Source organism: Salmo salar, chromosome ssa15 (genome assembly GCF_905237065.1).
Source record: "Salmo salar chromosome ssa15, Ssal_v3.1, whole genome shotgun sequence".
Classification (NCBI taxonomy): Eukaryota; Metazoa; Chordata; class Actinopteri; order Salmoniformes; family Salmonidae; genus Salmo; species Salmo salar.
In genome coordinates this window covers 58,240,275-58,260,514 of record NC_059456.1, presented here as the reverse complement: position 1 = coordinate 58,260,514, position 20,240 = coordinate 58,240,275, and the positions used below count along the sequence as shown (strand labels likewise).

General features: G+C 41.3%; 1 protein-coding gene and 1 non-coding gene across 2 annotated transcripts in view; both read right to left on the bottom strand.

Moving 5' to 3' along the window:
- The window catches only part of LOC106571830 (SAM and SH3 domain-containing protein 1-like), a 337,413-nt gene that overhangs the window by 185,992 nt on the left and 131,181 nt on the right, over positions 1 to 20,240 (bottom strand).
- trnav-uac (transfer RNA valine (anticodon UAC)) lies at positions 6,269 to 6,342 on the bottom strand. Its single transcript has one exon. It is a non-coding gene; the product is annotated as a tRNA-Val (tRNA).

Below are 20,240 nucleotides of genomic sequence, written 5' to 3'. Positions count from 1 at the left end.
CTACCTTGGCTCTGGGAGAGAGAGGCAGTGCGTGTGTTGTTGTGCGTGCCTGTTTTAGCTGGGAGTTGGACTGTGCTATTGCTGTCATTTCATGTGGAATTGAATGTTAATGATGCTCTGCGTTACCCTTAATACAATGCAAGACACAACTAAACAGACTGAAGCTCAGTCAGTTATATTAATGAACCTAAAAACATAACATTATTCTAATACATTAATAAGAACCAGCATTTAGCATTTATTACACTAATATTCAACCCATATTATTGTCATAGCATACATGTACGTTTGAGTCATTACATTCTTGTACACTGATTCAGTCCATAATCATAAATCTTGACTAACATTAATAAAACCAAGCATAACTGCGTTGCTGTATGACACAGATAGGAAGCAGCATTTACCATACAAAATATTTGGGCCTTAGAGATAAGGCATGGAGCGGGGCTGAATACATGGTCTATTGTTGAGGTATGAATAGCTGTTTCTGAGGGCTATCCAGCCTTTCTCCACATTCAATAGAGTCACACTGAATGGCACCGCAATTACCCAGAAATAACCTTCTTGATTGATATCTCAATTACCCAATGCCATTCTCATGTGTAATCTAGTCCTCGCACCTCTTCTCCCTCCCTCCATCCATTCCCCCCCGTCTCTCAAGAGCTACTCAGGGCAGAGATGAGGTCTTGGTGACCTTGTTTTCTCACAGCTTCTTGTCTCTCACTGTCTTGACTCCCTCTTTCATTCCTCCTATCTTTCTCTATTAGCAGGAGTGTGTGTTTAATCAGATACCAGACAGATAGATAACTCACAATGGTACCGAACCCAACCAGGTCAACAAAGATGGTGAGGAAAGAAATATAATTCTATCGAAGGCTCTTACCTGAGGATGGCAGGATGGAGGAAAGGAAGAATACACACAGGCAGGATCCATGGACAATGCAGAGAGAGAGAGCGAGAGAGAGAGAGAGAGAGATTAGTTAATGTATTCTATACGAATGGCACTGAATTGACAATCATTGTAATCATTTACCAACTCACATTTCCATTAAGACAATTATCAAATCATTATGATTCAAGTGCACAATTAAGGCAGTGTTTTGACTTATCCCTGATGCTCATTTCAGAGTATAACCAGCTAATGGTTCCTGTGATTGCTAATGTATTTAAGTTAATTACAGTAATTACTCTGATGTAAGGCGTGTCAATAAGACAATTAAAGAAGAGCAGTGTGTGCGTGTGTCCAAGAGATCAGTTGTGCTGTAAATGTGTGACTATAAACAAACATGTGACCAAAAATAGACGTGTCACCATGTTACTCTACATTTGAAGCAACCTCAATCAGCCTGACTAACCGGTGTCTGTATGTAGCCTCGCTACTTTTATAGCCTTGCTACTGTATATAGCCTGTCTTTTTACTGTTGTTTTATTTCTTTACTTACCTATTGTTCACCTAATACCTTTTTTTGCACTATTTGTTAGAGCCTGTAAGTAAGCATTTCACTGTAAGGTACCTGTTCTATACCTGTTGTATTCAGCGCACGTGACAAATAAACTTTGATTTGATTTGATACCATTCTCTTTTACGTTTTACTTTGAAAAAATATGCTGTTACAGGACTGTTTTACTTACTGTAACTGTATTACTAATAAAATGTATTGTAAGGCAAACAAAATCATGCTATGTGTTGCAGTAGGCCTTTAGAATAATGCAAAACATATCCTTGATCTTTCCAAGTTGATGAGCGGGAAACAAACGATGCCAGTCATCCTGCACAGCCGGCCCATCGAAACTACACCTAAACTAATTTCACACATAATAAATTAGCCTCTAGACAATTAAATTGACAATAATCTGATGAGTGACAATATTAGGCCTATCAATTGTCAAAGTGTACATGAAGAGATGGGCACATATTGTAATCTACCGATGCAGGAAAAGGAGCATCACTTTATCAAATCCTTCTTCAGAGTTGCATGCAGGTAAAACATGTTGATTTCTATATAGTATCAGAAATACCATATTCTGCAGTTTCTACCTTTGTCAAATAACTCTCAAAATTCAAGAGGTGCAGCTCTATTTTGAAATTTGACTTTTTCCAAGAATATCAGTGCTGTCCATGCATTCAACACATGACCACTCCCACGGCAGCATTGTAATTAAAAACTAGTAACATAATAAACTAAAAATTAAAATATGCTATTCTGTCGTCAGTGGATGAATGGGTGATAGAAACTAGATAGAAACTGATAACGGTGCATGTGACTTCAATGAACTGAATGATGAGGAAGGTGAAGAGGGTGATTGAATTTGATTGATCTGAATGATGAGGGCGAAGAGGATGATTTAATTTGATTGATCTGAATGATGAGGGTGAAGGGGATGATTGAATTTAGAACAATAGTTTAATGATGATAAAGAATTGTGGGCGTTGTGGGCGGTCTAATTACTTTATTATGAAAGGCTGGAAATTGTATATATTTCCCATGGGAGAGTCAAATCAGACACTGAGTGCAACATACAATGTGTGTAGTTCACAATGGCAAGTCAAACCAAATGAACGGACGCAGAATTTAGATGAGTTGGAGTCGGATGGAAAGTCTTCATCTGATTCTGCTGTTGACTTTTCAAGCATCCACCTCCGATGCCTCCGCTGAAAAACCAGAACAGAGCCAACTGCCACAGTGAGACAGGAGTCTGGGAAGGATGGCACGGTTTGGGTAGAAAAGAGTGACGAGTTTATGTGACATGCAGATGTTGCAGCACATCAGAGAATGTAATGCTGCTCATGCGCACAGAAAAGAAAACAGTCCGGGGGGATGTCTATGGACGTCCGCGGGGCATAAAGCGGAAAGAGCATGGATGTGGAGTCATTTTGGTGTGATGACTGTGGACCCGAAGCATAAAGAGAAGACAGATCGATTCATGCGTAAATGCACGTGTAACATGGCACAATACAGTGTCTTGATACAATCAACAAATGACTGCTTTTATATCTTGTTTTGAATATATCACCACAAATATTTATTCATGAAATTCATCCGTTACAATTGTTTATGCATTGGTGCTTTTGTTTAGGAATACAACAAATAATTTCACATTCGTACCTGGCTTGTAATATTATTATTATCTCTTTAATTTCTACTTTGTCAAAATAAGCTGTAACTGGACTTAATTTAGTACTATAACTCTATTTCTAATGGACTCTAAGAATAAAGTTGCTCAAATGGATTACATTGTAATGTTTCTATTGGAAGAGAAACGAAAATAGGATATAGGTCCGTTTTTTTCTAGGACTTTGTCGAATTATACAAAACATAACCTTGACTCGAGCTAAACAAATTACACTTTAGCAGACGCTCTTATTCAGAGTGACTGACAGTGCCTTCGGAAAGTATTCATACACCTTGACTTTCCTTAGGTTACAGACTTATTCTAAAATTAATAATATTTTTTTTTTCTCATCAATCTACACACAATACCGCATGATGACAAAGCAAAAATATTTTTGCAAATAACTGAAATATCACATTTACATAAGTATTTTGTTGAAATACCTTTGGCAGCAATTACATCCTTGAGTCTTCTGATGCTACAAGCTTGGCACTAGAGGTCGACCGATTAATCGGAATGGCCGATCAATTAGGGCCGATTTCAAGTTTTCATAACAATCGGTAATCGGCATTTTTGGACACCGATTGTGGCCGATTACATTGCACTCCACGAGGAGACTGCGTGGCAGGCTGACTACCGGTTACGCGAGTGCATTATGAAGCCAAGGTAAGTTGCTAGCTAGCATTAAACTTCAATCTTAACATAATCACTAGTTAACTACACATGGTTGATGATATTACTAGTTTATCTAGCTTGTCCTGCGGTGCATATAATCAATGCGGTGCCTGTTCATTTCTCATCGAATCCCAGCCTACTTCACCAAACGGGTGATGATTTAACAAGCGCATTCGCGAAAAAAGCACTGTCGTTGCACCAACGTGTACCTAACCATAAACATCAATGCCTTTCTTAAAATCAATACACAAGTATATATTTTTAAACCCGCATATTTAGCTAATATTGCCTGCTAAAATGAATTTCTTTTAACTAGGGAAATTGTGTCACTTCTCTTGCGTTCCGTGCAAGCAGTCAGGGTATATGCAGCAGTTTGGGCCGCCTGGCTCGTTGCAAACTGTGTGAAGAACATTTCTTCCTAACAAAAACTGTAATTAATTTGCCAGAATTGTACATAATGTAACAGGAATATTTAGACTTACGGATGCCACCCGTTAGATAAAATACGGAACGGTTCTGTATTTCACTGAAAAAGTAAACGTTTTTTTTTTTCAAAATGATAGTTTCCGGATTTTACCATATTAATAACCTAAGGCTTGTATTTCTGTGTGTTATTATGTTATAATTAAGTCTATGATTTGATATTTGATAGAGCAGTCTGACTGAGCGGTGGTAGGCAGCAGCTGGCTCGTAAGCATTCATTCAAACAGCACTTTTGTGCGTTTGCCAGCAGCACTTCGCTGTGCTTTAAGCATTGAGCAGTTTATGACTTCAAGCCTATCAACTCCCGAGATTAGGCTGGTGTAACCAATGTGAAATGGCTAGCTAGTTAGCGGGGTGCGAGCTAATAGCGTTTCAATCGGTGACGTCACTCGCTCTGAGACCTTGAAGTAGTTGTTCCCCTTGCTCTGCAAGGGCCGTGGCTTTTGTGGAGCGATGGGTAACGATGCTTCGAGGGTGGCTGTTGTCGATGCGTTCCTGGTTCGAGCCCAGGTAGGGGCGAGGAGAGGGACGGAAGCTATACTGTTACACTGGCAATACTATAGTGCCTATAAGAACATCCAATAGTCAAAGGTATATGAAATACAAATGGTATAGAGAGAAATAGTCCTAAAATATTTGTAATTGTCATTATTACAAATAAAATAAAAAAATTCTCAGATTAATGGGTATTGTTTTTTTTTGGTCCCCCAATAATTGGTACCGGTAACAAAAAAAATCATAATCGGTCGACCTCTACTTGGCACATCTGTATTTGGGGAGTTTCTCCCATTCTTCTCTGCAGATCCTCTCAAGCTCTGTCAGGTTGAATGGGGAGCGTTGCTGCACAGCTATTTTCAGGTCTCTCCAGAGATGTTCGATCGGGTTCAAGTCCGGGCCCTGGCTGGACCACTCAAGGACATTCAGAGACTTTTCCCGAAGCCACTCCTGCGTCGTCTTGGCTGTGTGTTTAGGGTCATTGTCCTGTTGGAAGGTGTACCTTCACCCCAGTCTGAGGTCCTGCGCGCTATGGAGCAGGTTTCATCATGGATCTCTCTGTAATTTGCTCTGTTCATCTTTGCCTCCATCCTGACTACTCTCCCATTCCCTGCCTCTGAAAAACATCCCCACAGCCTGATGCTGCCACCACCATGCTTCACCGTAGGAATGATGCCCGGTTTCCTCCAGACGTGACACTTGGCATTCAGGCCAGATGAATCTTGGTTTCATCAGACCAGAGAATCTTGTTTCTCATGGTCTGAGAGTCTTTAGGTGCCTTTTGGAAAACTCCAAGAGGGCTGTCATGTGTATTTTACTGAGGAGTGGCTTCCGTCTGGCCACTCTACCATAAAGGCTTGATTGGTGGATTGCTGCAGAGATGGTTGTCCTTCTGGAAGGTTCTCCCATCTCCACAGAGAAATTCTAGAGCTCTGTCAGAGTGACCATCAGGTTCTTGGTCACCCCCCTGAGTCTTGGTAGTTTCACACTTCTTCAATTTAAAAATGATGGAGGCCACTGTGTTCTTGCGGACCTTCAATGCTGCAGACATTTTTTGGTACCCTTCCCCACAGTCCTGTCTCGGAGCTCTACAGACAATTCCTTTGACCTCACAGCTTGGTTTTTGCTCTGACATACACTGTCAACTGTGGGACCTTACATAGACAGGTGTGTGCCTTTCCAAATCATGTCCAATCAATTTAATTTACCTCAGGTGGACTCCAATCAAGTTGTAGAAACATCTCAAGAATGATCAATGGAAACATTTGAGGTCAACTTTGAGTCTCATAGCAAAGGGTCTGAATACTTATTTCTTTCAAAGAATTCTTAAAACCCGTTTTCGCTTTGTCATTATGGGATATTGTATGTAGAATGCTGAGGATTTGTATTTATTTAATCCATTTTAGAATAAGGCTGTAACATAACAAAACTTGGAGAAAGTCAAGGGAGCTGAAGGCACTATACAGTAGTGAGTGCGTATATTTTAATACTTTTTTGTAATGGTCCCCCGTGGGAATCAAACCCACAACCCTGGTGTTGTAAGCACCATGCTCTACCAACTGAGCTACATGGGACTGTTTAAATTTTTGGGGGATTTTTCCACAAATATTTCTTCATGCAATTAATCCTTTAGAATAGTTTCTGCACTATTTATCAAGCGTTGGTGCTTATGTTTTACTGCACCTTGCGGGTTGACGCTAAAGGGACGCCTGGCAATGTTCTCTAGTGAGTACTTGCTGTATAGGCTGAAAGGAACAGGCGGTTCTAGTGTTCATTTGTGTTCTGTTTATCACTGTAAGGTAATTAACACATTGGGTGGTTGGACAGCTGTCAGTTGAGCTGAGAAATAGGTCAGAGAGAGAACAAGTCATGGACTGTTAAATACTCTACCTTGGACTGGCCTACCGAAATGCCTTGTGGGAATCTGAGAGGGACCTCTGTCGACAAAGTGGGCATTTTGGAGGAAATTAAACTTGGATGGCCACTCAGTCTGACACACACACTGTCTGAAACACACACAACGTATGACACACACGCTCTGTCTACGTGTACAACTCCACAACAGACCTCTCTCACAGCTACAGAGGAGAAAATAAAAGATGAGGAAAACAGAATGAGCCATTCTGGTGCTGCCATCATATGGAGGCTCCTATAAATCCTGCTCTGTATGGAGACCCTGAAGGCCCTTGCAACCAGAGAACAGAGAACAAATTCAGCAGCGTTAACATACAGGATCAAGTGCTGGGTCAACTATTTCAAATATTTATCCAACGAGGGTCCTCAGACCTTTCAGCCCAGCCACTGAGTTATATTTCGACTTTAACCCCACGCCCCCAAAAGGACTTTACCCCCATGCCCCCGATACAACAGGGAGCCAGAGAACACCCTGGGTAACGCACACCATCCATCCATCCATCCATCCATCCATCCGTCATTATGATAATATCACTATTTTAATGCATGAACTCACTGCTACTTTGCTGTTGCAGGCCTCTTGTGTGGAGTGGGGTTCCTATTTAGACAGATTTTTTTCTGCATAAATTCAGCACAGGTCCCAATGTCACTGCTGTGAGGGGTTTTGATTTAGTGCACATCTGTAAATAGATGTGCTGGGCTGCCTATCTGTGCATTCTTAAATCATTTCAAAGGTTCCTCTGCTAACAAAGCCTGCAGAGAAGTGGAAACATCCTCTTTGAAGACCAGCCAATTTCAATATGTTATGCACATTCTTCTTTATCACTGTAACACATAAGGATAACCCCTTTATGTGGAAAAATAGGCCTTCTTCCAAAAGCCAGCCTGCAAAGTCTCGAATGGAAACAATCGTCGTGGATTTCAATTTCCCTATAGGTATGATATGATATGAATATATATATCAATTTCACAAAACCATTATCTGTCTCTGTATTGTTGCGTTTCCCTTTTGCAGAGAAGTGATGTATTGGACTGGTTCCAGAGCTGAAATGCTGCCCTGAGCGCAACACAGCCAACTGAGTTTCAAGTTCAAGCCTTCTACTGTATCTGAGGGGATTTCTTCAACGCCGTCTACAGCTGTGTCTGGCTTTATGGTGGACTGCTGAAGAAGGGAGAAGAAACAAACTGTGATGCTGAATAACATCCTTATTTAACAGGGAACTTTTTCTTGACGAATCCAAACTTTCTCCTTGACAACAGGTGTACTGATAAAATCCCCAAACAGCTCATAAGTTGTGCTTGTCCATACCATTGTAGCAGTTGGTGTATTTAAGGGCCACATGTGTACACTGTTGACAGCTCTGTTGGGCTGTTGAAAATATGGGATGAGCTAGACTGGGCTAGGGAGGAGAATGAGGAAGAGGGGTGAGCCCAATACTAGAGTATACGAGCCTCTCTACTCTAGCTCTCTTCTATACATCCCCTTACTCCATATCCACTAACCATTTTCACTTCCACATCTGACTATAGCCACTTACCATAATACCATGGGCCTAACGTCACTAGCATAACCTCTAACCTTGCAGTAAAAATAAAATACACTGTGGGAGAACAAACTTATATTAAGGAGAACAGGAAATCGATGAGATCAGCCAAACCCACCCAACGACAAGGGAGTACTGTACCTCCATGTACTAATGCATTATTCATCTCCATGTCTGTTTGAAACACTGACAAGAGTGGTTGTGTGGGTTCAATTGTGTGGCGCAGACTGTGCGGTCCATACTGTAGCCTAATGACCCACTAGACTGTACAGTAACAGGCCTGCTGTGCTCTGAGGTATTTTGGTCTCCTTCTCCACAGGTTATAGCAGTGATAGTGTATTACTGTAGTAATACTGTGTTGTGAGGTCCAGTGCTGCTGGTCTCCTTCTCCACAGGTTCCAGTCAGGAACCAAGAAGGAAGATCAGTTCCGTGGGAAGCTCCATCCCCAGAACTCCCTCCCTCCCTACAACCACAAAATTGATTGTCACCAAGTGAAAAAGCGGTGGAATTCCTCATTCAGTGTCTCTCTGTTTTTTCCATGCAGTACATTATATTGCACAGCCAGTTGAGAGGCAGAGTGAAGATTAGGAAGAAAAAGCAGCCATTTAATTCAAGCTGCCACTATCAGCTCTGTCACCTGTCCACAAAGGCCCTTCCCTGAAGAGGAACTGTTATTTACAGCTGATCTGTTGGCTTCATGTTGAGGTGGGTAAAATATGCACAATCACACAGGAGCAAATCCCCTGGCTGATTAAAGAAAGTGAATTGAAAAAAAAGGTATATATCTCTCTCTCTGTGCCCTGTGAGTCTGATAGAGAGGGCAGGAGTTATGGCATTATCTTGCTACTGTGAAACTGTGTTTCCACTGCCTCTGATATTCCCCACAGACCAAAAAACCACAGAACACCAGGAGGAAATGTGTCCCAGCTCTGCCCAGCCCAAGCCCCTGAAGGGAAGGGGAAGGGGTGGAGGCACTCTGCCACAGAGACACTGCTGGGTATCTCTCAACTCTGACCCCTGGGTGTGACAGAGACATCGGTGAACATATGGCAGCACTGACAGGGAGATGGAGAGAGAGAGGGAGAGAGAGAGAGAGAGGGAGAGAAAGAGAGGGAGGGAGAGAAAGAAAGAGAGAGGAGGGGGGGACAGTGCCAGCCTGAGCCCTGTGGCAGTGATGGAGTGGGCAGGGCTGCAAGGGGGGGGGGGGGAGATGTAACAGCAAGAGTGACCGCCGTCACACCTCAGTACTACACACATCGGGGAGACATATTACTGTACAGGAATGAAATATGGAAAATAACTATATCTCTCTTAATCATTCTTTGAACTGTTTCCCGCCATTTTGGTTTTATTCACAGTTGGAAATAACACTCCTAACCAATGAGTCTCTATCCATTGCCGCTGGTGCTGCCACACTACACTGAAACATGCATCAGCCTCATGCTGATATTCACACACTGTAGCTATCAATCTTTCTAGGCTGGGTATACCACCACCAAGCAGTTCATAAGCTGACATTTATTACATTGAACTATTATTCATTGTGTTTAAGATGATTTACACATCTAATTAAAATATATTCACAACCTGTAGCCTAAATGTCACAGAGTACACCCTGTGCTGAAACAATACACACACAGGGATGTGTATGTGTGTGTGTGTGTGTGTGAGAGAGAGTATGTGTGTTTTAATCAGTGAATGAAAAGGAACGTTTGCTGTGTGTGTGTCATCCTATTACGTTTTTAAATCGCATCCTCCCTGCTCTGTCCTCATTCAAGTTCTCTACATTGTCCCCCGCTCCATTTGGTTTGGAATGGAAAATGCCCTCAACGACCTACAGGTATAACATTTGTCTTAAGGTTACATCTCTGTTTTCAAGCGTATTGACTGTTCAGAAGGGACTTGGGAAGGTTTCATATGACCTACTGTACGAAAGCACCTCACAAAAACAATCACACTAAATTAGTCCGACTCTACAGTTCCAAATCCTAAGTCCAGAGAACAAACCAATCAGTCAAACTATCTATCTCTTCGTCCGACTGTCTGGTCTAAAAATAATGAAGAACATGCAGAGCTGTATTCCCTGCATGGGGCTGTGTGATAAAGAGTTGTGGGATGAGATGCTCTGAGGGAAGACAGGGCCCATCATGTTCCGTCTGTAGACACATCAAAGAGCAGGGGCAGTCCCAAATCTCAGGCCCTAGCTGTCAGACACTATCTGCACAGAGAGCTGCTGCCCAGCCAACTTACATTAGGCTGACAAACACACTGCGCTGGCTGTACATACACATACACACACATGTAAGAACGCACACACACGCGCGCACGCACGCGCACACACACACACACACACACACACGCACGCACACACACACACACACATCGGAGCACAGATGCACGTTCACACACACTGGCTGTGTTTAGGGATCCTACCAAGGCATCAGCCTCTATCAACACAGCTTTGATCAGAAGAGTTCTCATCTGCCACCGTGTGGAAAAAACATAAACTATTTTTAAACTATCCTCAGCAAAAAACGTTCATTAGACTTGCACTACAGACAGTTTCTAAGTTTGAGTCTGAAGCGTGCACAGCTGCACAAGAAATCAAGTTGAGTTGAAAGTTCCCAGACATTGCTAGAGAGACATATTGCTAAGATCATCCCTGTTGATAGATCCCTGTGGCTCAGTTGGTAGAGCATGGTGTGTGCAACACCAGGGTTGTGGGTTCGATTCCCACGGGGGGCCAGTACAAAAAAAAAATGAAATGAAAATGAAATGTATGTATTCACTACTGTAAGTCGCTCTGGATAAGAGCGTCTGCTAAATGACTAAAATGTAAATGTAAAGTGACTACTGCAGCAACAGACATCTCAAGTATGAGTTGATTTAATATAGTCTCAAGCCAATTATCTTAGAACTATAGACGAGTGTAGAAGGCTACACTCTTAGAAGAAAGGTTTGTCCCCATGGGAGAACCCCTTTCGCTTTCAGGTAGAACCCTTTTGGGTTCCATGTAGAACCCTCTGTGGAAAGGTATCTTTAGAACCCAAAAAGGGTTCTACCTGGAACCAAAAAGGGTTCATCAAATGGTTCTACTATGGGGATCGCCGAATAAACCTTTAAGGTTCTAGATAGCACCTTTTTTTCTAAGAGGATTGTGTTTTTCCAAAGATACTGGAGTATGTTGATGAATCAGAGACAAAGCATCTCAACTTGGCAGCTGAGGTCTAATGATAACATATTAGACAGCTGACACACAGACTGAGACAGACAGCCTCTTCGTGCTACACGCCTGCGGCCTCTGAATCACCACACACACACACACACACACACACACACACACACACACACTGGAAACACTTCAGTCACACTTCAAAAGAGATTATCAATGATACCTACTTACCGCCGCAGGGAGTGCCAGTTAGTCAGCCTACTCTCTGAACTCGCGTGAGAATGACAACATTCTGTCACAATCTGTTATAATACCAAACTGTGAACAATCACACCAGATCAAAACCTTGAAGGCATAGTAATAACACCTTCAGATGACAATTTGACACAAAAAATGAAATATTGAATTAGATTTGGGAAGGGATTCATCAATCTTTCAGACAGTGGGTTACGTAGGGTATGAGGTGTAGCGGAGACTTCAGGGAGTTTGTTCAAGCATCCATGTTCCAAGAGGAACCACAAAATCAAGCTTGGAGACAGCTCCTATTCTGAGAACGTACGCAGACACAACAGCCTCAGGTTCCCTTCAGTCTAACTTGATTTAACACACAAATGAGGAACAACAGCTATGGAATTGATAGAAAGTGAGTCAGGAGTTGTTTTGGTGAAACAGTAGATATTCGACCAAACATTTCTCCTTGCAGTACCTTTTGAGCCTTGATCTCATCCATGGTTTTAGCACGATCCAAAACAATGACAAAGGTGGCACATATGTGGTAGGAATCTGTGGTAGTTCAATACTCCTTTGTTCTTCAGATTGCACAGATTTTTTTAGTCAGAGAGAGAGGGAGAGAGAGAGAAAGAGAGCAACAGCTGTGCCAATAAAGCTCAAGTATATTTAATAAGAGCTGATATTACTGGTGGTGACATCAGTCTACCACCTTAGGGCCTGGGCCTATTGTGATTGGCTATTGCATGTTTACACACAGCTCCATGGTTATTACCGAGGCCCTGCGTCAGACCCAGCAGGACACCAGTGCATTGTCGGACACAGCGGTGCCGCTATCTAACTGGATGAGGGGTGAGGATGGAAGACAGGCGAAGAGAGGAGCTCCAATAAGAAAGAACCAAAACAGCCTCCTGCTGTGAAGCAGTGCCTCAATTCAATTTAAGGGGCTTTATTGGCATGTGAAACATATGGCAAGTGAAATAGATAATAAACAAAAGTGAAATAAACAATAAAAATGTACAGTAAACATTACACTCTGTGACGATCGTCAAAATGAGTAGACCAAGGTGCAGCGTGGAAAGTGCTCATGTTCAAAATGTATTTTAACTCAGAACACTCAAAACAAAATAACAAACCAAGGAAAAATGAACGTCACGTTCTGCATGCTAACTGAGCTGTACAAAAACAAGATCCCACACAGAAGGAGGGGAAAAAGGGCTGCCTAAGTATGATTCCTAATCAGAGACAATGATAGACAGCTGCCTCTGATTAGGAACCACACTCGGCTAAACACAAAGAAATAGAAAACATAGAATGGCATAGAATGCCCACCCCACATCACACCCTGACCTAACCCAAAAAAGAGAAAATAAACGGCAATCTAAGGTCAGGGGCGTGATACACTCACAAAAGTTCCAAAAGAATAGACATTTCAAATGTCATATTATGTCTATATACAGTGTTGTAATGATGTGAAAATAGTTAAAGTACAAAATGGAAAATAAATACACATAAATATATGTTGTATTTACAATGGTCTTTGTTCTTCACTGGTTGGCCTTTTTCTTGTGGCAACAGGTCACAAATCTTGCTGCTGTGATTGCACACAGGGGTATTTCACCAAATAGATATGGGAGTTTATCAAAATTGGATTTGTTTTCGAATTCTTTGTGGGTCTGTATGATCTGAGGGAAATAATACGGTCATACATTTGGCAGGAGGTTAGGAAGTGCAGCTCAGTTTCCATGAAATGTTTTGGGCAGTGTGCACATAGCCTGTCTTCTCTTGAGAGGCAGGTCTGCCTTTCTCAATAGCAAGGCTATGCTCACTAAGTCTGTACATAGTCAAAGATTTCCTTCATTTTGGGTCACTTACAGTGGTCAGGTATTCTGCCACTGTGCACTCCTTGTTTACGGTCAAATAGCATTCTAGTTTGCTGTTTTTTTTGTAAATTATTTCCAATGTGTCAAGTAATTATCTTTTTGATTTCTCATGATTTGGTTGGGTCTATTTGTGTTGCTGTCCTGGGGCTCTGTGGGGTCTGTTTGTGTTTGTGAACAGAGCCCCAGGACCAGCTTGCTTAGGGGGCTCTTCTCCAGGTTCATTTCTCTGTAGTTGATGGCTTTGTTATGGAAGGTTTAGAAATCGATTGCTTTTAGGTGGTTGTAGAATTGAATGGCTCTTTTCTGGATTTTGATAATTAGCGGGTATCGGCATAATTCTGCTCTGCATGCATTATTTGGTGTTTTACATTGTAGAGGATATTTTTGGTCTCAATTTGGTGTTCATCCCATTCAGTGAATTCTTGGTTGGTGAGCGGACACCAGACCTCACAACCATAAAGGGCAATGGGTTATATAACTGATTCAAGTATTTTTTGCCAGATCCTAATTGGTTTGTAAAATGTAATGTTCCTTTTGATGGTATAGATGGCCATCAAAAGGAATGGGTTCTATAACAGATTCTAGCAGGGTGAGGCTGGGTGCTGCAGACTGATCTAGTGCCTTCGCCAATTTATATATATATATATATATATATATATATATATATATATATATAGAGGGTGGGGCTTGAAGAGGGTGGGGCTTAAGCTGCATCCCTGTCTCACCCCCCAGACCTGTGGAAAGAAATGTGTGTGTCTTCTGCCAATTTAACTGCGCACTTGTTTGTATACACGGATTTTAAAATGTCATATGTTTTTCCTCAACACCACTTTCCATCAATTTGTATAGCAGACCCTCATGCCAAATTGAGTCAAAAGCTTTTTTGAAATCAACAAAGCATGAGAAGACTTTGCCTTTGTTTTGGTTTGCTTGTTTGTCATTTAGGGTGTGCAGGGTGAATACGTCGTCTGTCGTATGGTAATTTGGTAAAAAGCCAATTTGACATTTGCTAAGTACATTGTTTTCGCTGAGTACGAGTCTATGTACGAGTCTGCTGCTGTTAATGATAATGCAGAGAATTTTCCCACGGTTGCTGTTGACGCATATCTCCCGGTAATTATTGGGGTCAAATTTGTCTCCATTTTTGTGATCAGTCCTTGGTTCCAAATATTGGGGAAGATGCCAGAGCTGAGGATGATGTTAAAGAGTTTAAGTATAGCCCATTGGAATGTGTGGTCTGTATATTTTCTCATTTAACCACTTCTGGGAAAATTGGAAAACACTAAACAAACAACAACACGAAGAGTTATCTATCCAAAACAGAGATGTATGGATAAACCACTTCTCCAATCTTTTTGGCTCTATAACAAAGAACAAACAGCAAGCATATACATGATCATTTGCAAATCTTAGAATCAACTATTAAAGACTACCAGAACCCACTGCATTATCCAATTACATTGAATGAACTACAAGACAAAATACAAACCCTCCAACCCAAAAAGGCCTGTGCGTAGATGGTATACTAAATTAATCTATGGATTCTTCAATTACACTGAGCTGATTTCTGACGTGCTGTTCCTTCTTTTTCAGTAGTGTATTTCTATATTGTTTTAGTGAATGCATAGGCTCAGGTTTTCTGGGTGTCTATGTTTTTGGTTGGATAGGTTTCTCAATTTCTTTCTTAGGATTTTTCATTCTTCATCAAAACATTTGTCATTGTTGTTCATTTTCTTTGGTTGTCTGCTTGATTTATGTATTTTTTGATAGGGAAGCTGAGAGGTAAAATATACTGTTTAGGTTTATACTTTCACTATTACAGTGAAACCTTTTGTCCAGGAAATTGTTTAGAAGGGATGGAATTCGTACTTTCTCTCTCTCTAGAATGTAATCAGAGCAATTTCTCCACCAGTTTGCCTCTCCCTTTCAGAGCTCAAAGTGTGCATTCTGAGAGAGGTTCGTGGAAATAATGAATGTGGTCCAGCACCAACACACTGACCCATATAATATTCACAGTTAAAGCTCCTTCTCTACACCTACAGTCTTCACAAAGCTAAAACCCCTCAGCTCAAAGCATATCAACGCTTTCCAAATCCTAACCACAGCTACTGCACACAACAAAGAACTGTAATAATACAATAATAAGAGGATCATCAAAACTCAAGTTCAATGGGACATTTCTTCTAATTTTGTTCCTTTTTCATCTGCAGATAACATGGTGCTGCACATGAACTATTCTGTACCTCACTCTAAAATACATCCAAAACATCCACGAGCTGTTTGAAGTATTCATTCTGATATGTAAAATTCATACAGAAATCATGGCGTTCTTGATAAATATTTCGTCTTCATCTTAATCATTAGGGGGGAATTTTCTGGAGAACATTTTTTTCATTTTAGTGCAATGTTCTGACTAAAACACTTTGGGGTAGATCCTAAAGAGGATGATAAAAGATACCAAAATACTGTGCAAAGAGAATGCATGATTATAAAGCATTAAAAAAAAACAAATTAAAATGTTCCAAACATTTATTGTGTTTCAAGCTTGAATACTAGGGGACTGTTTTGTATATGTTAATGAGTGTTGTGAGATTCCTAGCCTGTTGTCCCTGGCATAGTATTGGGTTATTAGGTTATTTTATCAGCACATGTTACACCAGCATGTTAACTGGTGCATGAGACTTGGTTGCTAATGTACAGAATCACCCCACTGGAATTGACTATTTTATAGGAAACCTCATATACACTGAATATCCTAATCAAAGCGAATGAATTTATTTCCCAACACATCTTCTCCCAACTATATATTTATGACATTAGAGCGCAGTCTATAGGGTAATTACATTGTAAATGTAGGATGTCTTTATTAGTTATTTAAGAACACAGGCCCATAAGACCATGAGGCTGATACACCAGTGCTTCCAATATAGGTTACACACAGTGTCACACAGTGTCAATTATAGGAACATAAAAGGCTGGGTATCATCATGTCCATAAACAGATTAATCATATCAAACACTGCCGGGACAAACATGTTTTTTTACAGGCAATAAGGTTTTGGTCCTAAACTGGATCGGGACCAACGGGCCACATTCCAGAGGTATTCTGAGGAATAATCCTGCATTCCTCTCCGCTCTCTGCATCCAGCCTCTCTGCCACTCCCACGAGCGTCATTCTCTTCATTTTTCTCCTGAAGGAGTTTTCTCTGGAACATTGACTTAGCCAGTGAAGTAATTATGGCAATAGTTGTTGTAATCACCAAGATACAAATTCCGGGGAGATGAGTCGGTCTTTGAAAACAGGTTGCTTTGTGAGGCAAAACAGAATGAAGCCACTCTAGACGTGATTAAAACTTAGCCGAACAAAGGAACAACCCGGTGAGAACAAAGATACACAGCCAGTAATGGAAGGATCCATTACAGGCACAACAAGAAGAACATCCAATGTGATGCAACTCTCCTAACCTAGATTTCACTTCACTTCACACGGACACATACCGCAACACAAACACAAGTCACCCAGCTGTATGCTAGAGCAAACAAAGCTAATGCAATACGCTAGAGCTAGTGTCAGTCTTTCACCTGTGATAATAGAGACACAGGATAGCATGAGTCTTCCAAAGAAGAGATCTCTGTGGTCAAACAACTGGTTGGGGAGAGGGAGGTAATGGGGGAGATAAGGTGAAGGAGATAATATCCTCCATCTCCCCACAGAGAGGGAGGCCCTAGCTGCCCTGGGGGCTTGGAGGGGAATGAGAGGCCAGTGATGGGGTCTACAACCCAGGCCTACTGTGTTCTCTATGGGCCAGGGTGAAAGATAGAGATAACGGATGGTAAATTGCAATTCTCTCTGCCAAGTTCTTAGAGGTGCAGGACACTCCAGAGGCAGAGGGAGCACTTCTACTGGGAAAGAAACCTGTGATGTAGGAGCCTACTCCTCAATACATACCAGTCAAAAGTTTGGACACACCTACTCATTCAAGGGTTTTCCTTTATTATTAGTATTTTCTACATTGTAGAATAATAGTGAAGACATCAAACTATGAAATCACACATATGGAATCATGTAGTAACCAAAAACGTTTTTTTTTTGTTGCATTGATGACAGCTTTGCACACTCTTGGCATTCACTCAACCAGCTTCATGAGGTAGTCACATGGAATGCATTTCAATTAACAGGTGTGCCTTGTTAAAAGTCCATTTGTGGAATTTCTTTCCTTCTTAATGCATTTGAGCCAATCGGTTGTGTTGTGACAAGGTAGGGGAGGTAGGTAGCCAAGTGGTTAGAGCGTTGGACTAGTAACTGAAAGGTTACAAGATTGAATCCCCGAGCTGGCAAGGTAAAAATCTGTTGTTCTGCCCCTGAACAAGGCAGTTAACCCACTGTTCCTAGGCTGTTATTGCAAATAAGAATTTCTTCTTAACTCACTTGCCTAGTTAAATAAAGGTATAAAAAATACAGCTGATAGCCCTACTTGGTAAAAGACCAAGTCCATATTATGACAAGAACAGCTCAAATAAGCAAAGAGAAATGACAGTCCATTATTACTTTAAGACATGAAGGTCACTCAATCCGGAGAATGTCAAGGAATTTGAAAGTTTCTTCAAGTGCAGTCGCAAAAACAATCAAGCACTATGATGAAACTGGCTCTCATGAGGACCGCCACGGGAAAGGAATACCCAGAGTTACCTCTGCTGCCGAGGATAAGTTCATTAGAGTTAACTGCACCTCAGATTGCAGCCAAAATAAATACTTCACGGACTTCAAGAAGTCCGTGAATTGCTTGGGCCATTAGACCGGACTTGCTTGGGCCATTAGACCGGTGGAAATTTGTCCTTTGGTCTGAGATTTTGGTTCCAACCGCCGTGTCTTTGTGAGACACAGAGTAGGTGAATGGATGATTTCAGCATGTGTGGTTCCCACTGTGAAGCATGGAGGAGGAGGTGTGATGGTGTGGGGGTGCTTTGCTCACTGTCTATGATTTATTTAGAATTCAAGGCACACATTCTGCAGCGATATGCCATCCCATCTGGTTTGGGCTTAGTGGGACTATAAAATTTTTTTTCAACAGGTCAATGACCCAACACACCTCCAGGCTGTGTAAGGGCTATTTGACCAAGAAGGAGAGTGATGGAGTGCTGCATGACCTGGCCTCCACAATCACCTGACCTCAGTCCAATTGAGATGGTTTGGGATTAGTTGGACCGCAGAGTGAAGGAAAAGCAGCCAACAAGTGCTCAGCATATGTGGGAACTCCTTCAAGACTGTTGGAAAAGCATTCCAGGTGAAGCTGATTGAGAGAATGCCAAGAGTGTGCAAAGCTGTCATCAAGGCAAAGGGTGGCTACTTTGAAGAATCTCTTTTGATTAGATTTTTTGGTAACTACATGATTCCATATGTGTTATTTCATAGTTTTGATGTCCTCATTATTATTCTACAATGTAGAAAATAGGAAAAATAAGGAAAAACCCTTGAATGAGTTGGTGTGTCCACACCGCATGAGAGATTAAGATTTTGTTCGGGTTCACACACACTCACGCATGTACCCACACACATACTCACACAGTTGCGGAATCAAATAATGATCTGGGTAACATGCTCGGCATTGATGTATTTTAACAGAACAGCATGCAGTACAACATTTCATTAATCTCTCTTCGATATAAAATTACTTCATAAAATATGTTCTAATCAACAACCGATGTGGAGAAAACAACTGTATCTGTCAGAGTAAAGAACAGTACTGTACATGCAAAACATAAGCCATCTTGTCTTGAGAGGGAATTGTATATTCCAGTCACTTCCAATCACGCCAGCAGTATATTCCTAGCAAACCAATACTTTTCCCTACAGTGGGAAATAACATCTAAAGCTAATTGTAGGGGACTAAAGCATTTTATTAGATTTCTTCAGCTGCCAACGGTCTATAAAATGTCTGGCATTTCAGCGAAGCAGAACAAACCAAGCACATGTCAGAGGAGAATCTCTCTGCATATCACATTAATGAGAGAAAATTATTATCCTATAATTTGCAGAGTTTTTTCCCCCTCCTAATTTAGAACGAGCTTCTACAAGCAGTTAAAGTAGTGTTTAGGTCCTATGCGTGCTCTAACATATCTAATGATGTCTGGGCTTGGCTGGATCTTTATAAGAAAAGTGTATTTTTCCAGGAGCGCTGCTACAGTACGAGGGACTATTTTCTCTCTCCCTAAGTGTGGTCGCAACTCCGGACCGCAGATTACCGAAAATGTTGCCTGGGTTAATGTGTATGTGCCCACAAAGAATGGAAAGGATAAGCACTAAATCGTGTTCCATGGTTAGTACTTAATTTAATAGGAATACATATCCCAAAGTTTCCTTGGAGATCGGGTGTGTCTGAAACATTTTGTATGAAGATCATGGTGCTTTGGAACTCAGATTAGTAACCTATAAGCTTCTCTTTCTGTCATCTCATGGACAGGCCTGATTCTGATAAGTGGACTATCTTGATCTTAAACCAATAACACAAATTGAGTATTTTGAGGTTGATTTTACTCCCAATATGATACCACTAACAATAATACACTTCTAGAAAAAAGGGTTCCAAAAGCGGTTCTTCGGCTGTACCCGTAGAAAACCCCTTTTTGGTTCCAGGTATAACCCTTTTTGGTTTCAGGTAGAACCCTCCTGGGTTCCATGTAGATTCCTCTGTAGAAAGGGTTCTTAATGGAACCCAAAAGGGTTCTACCTGG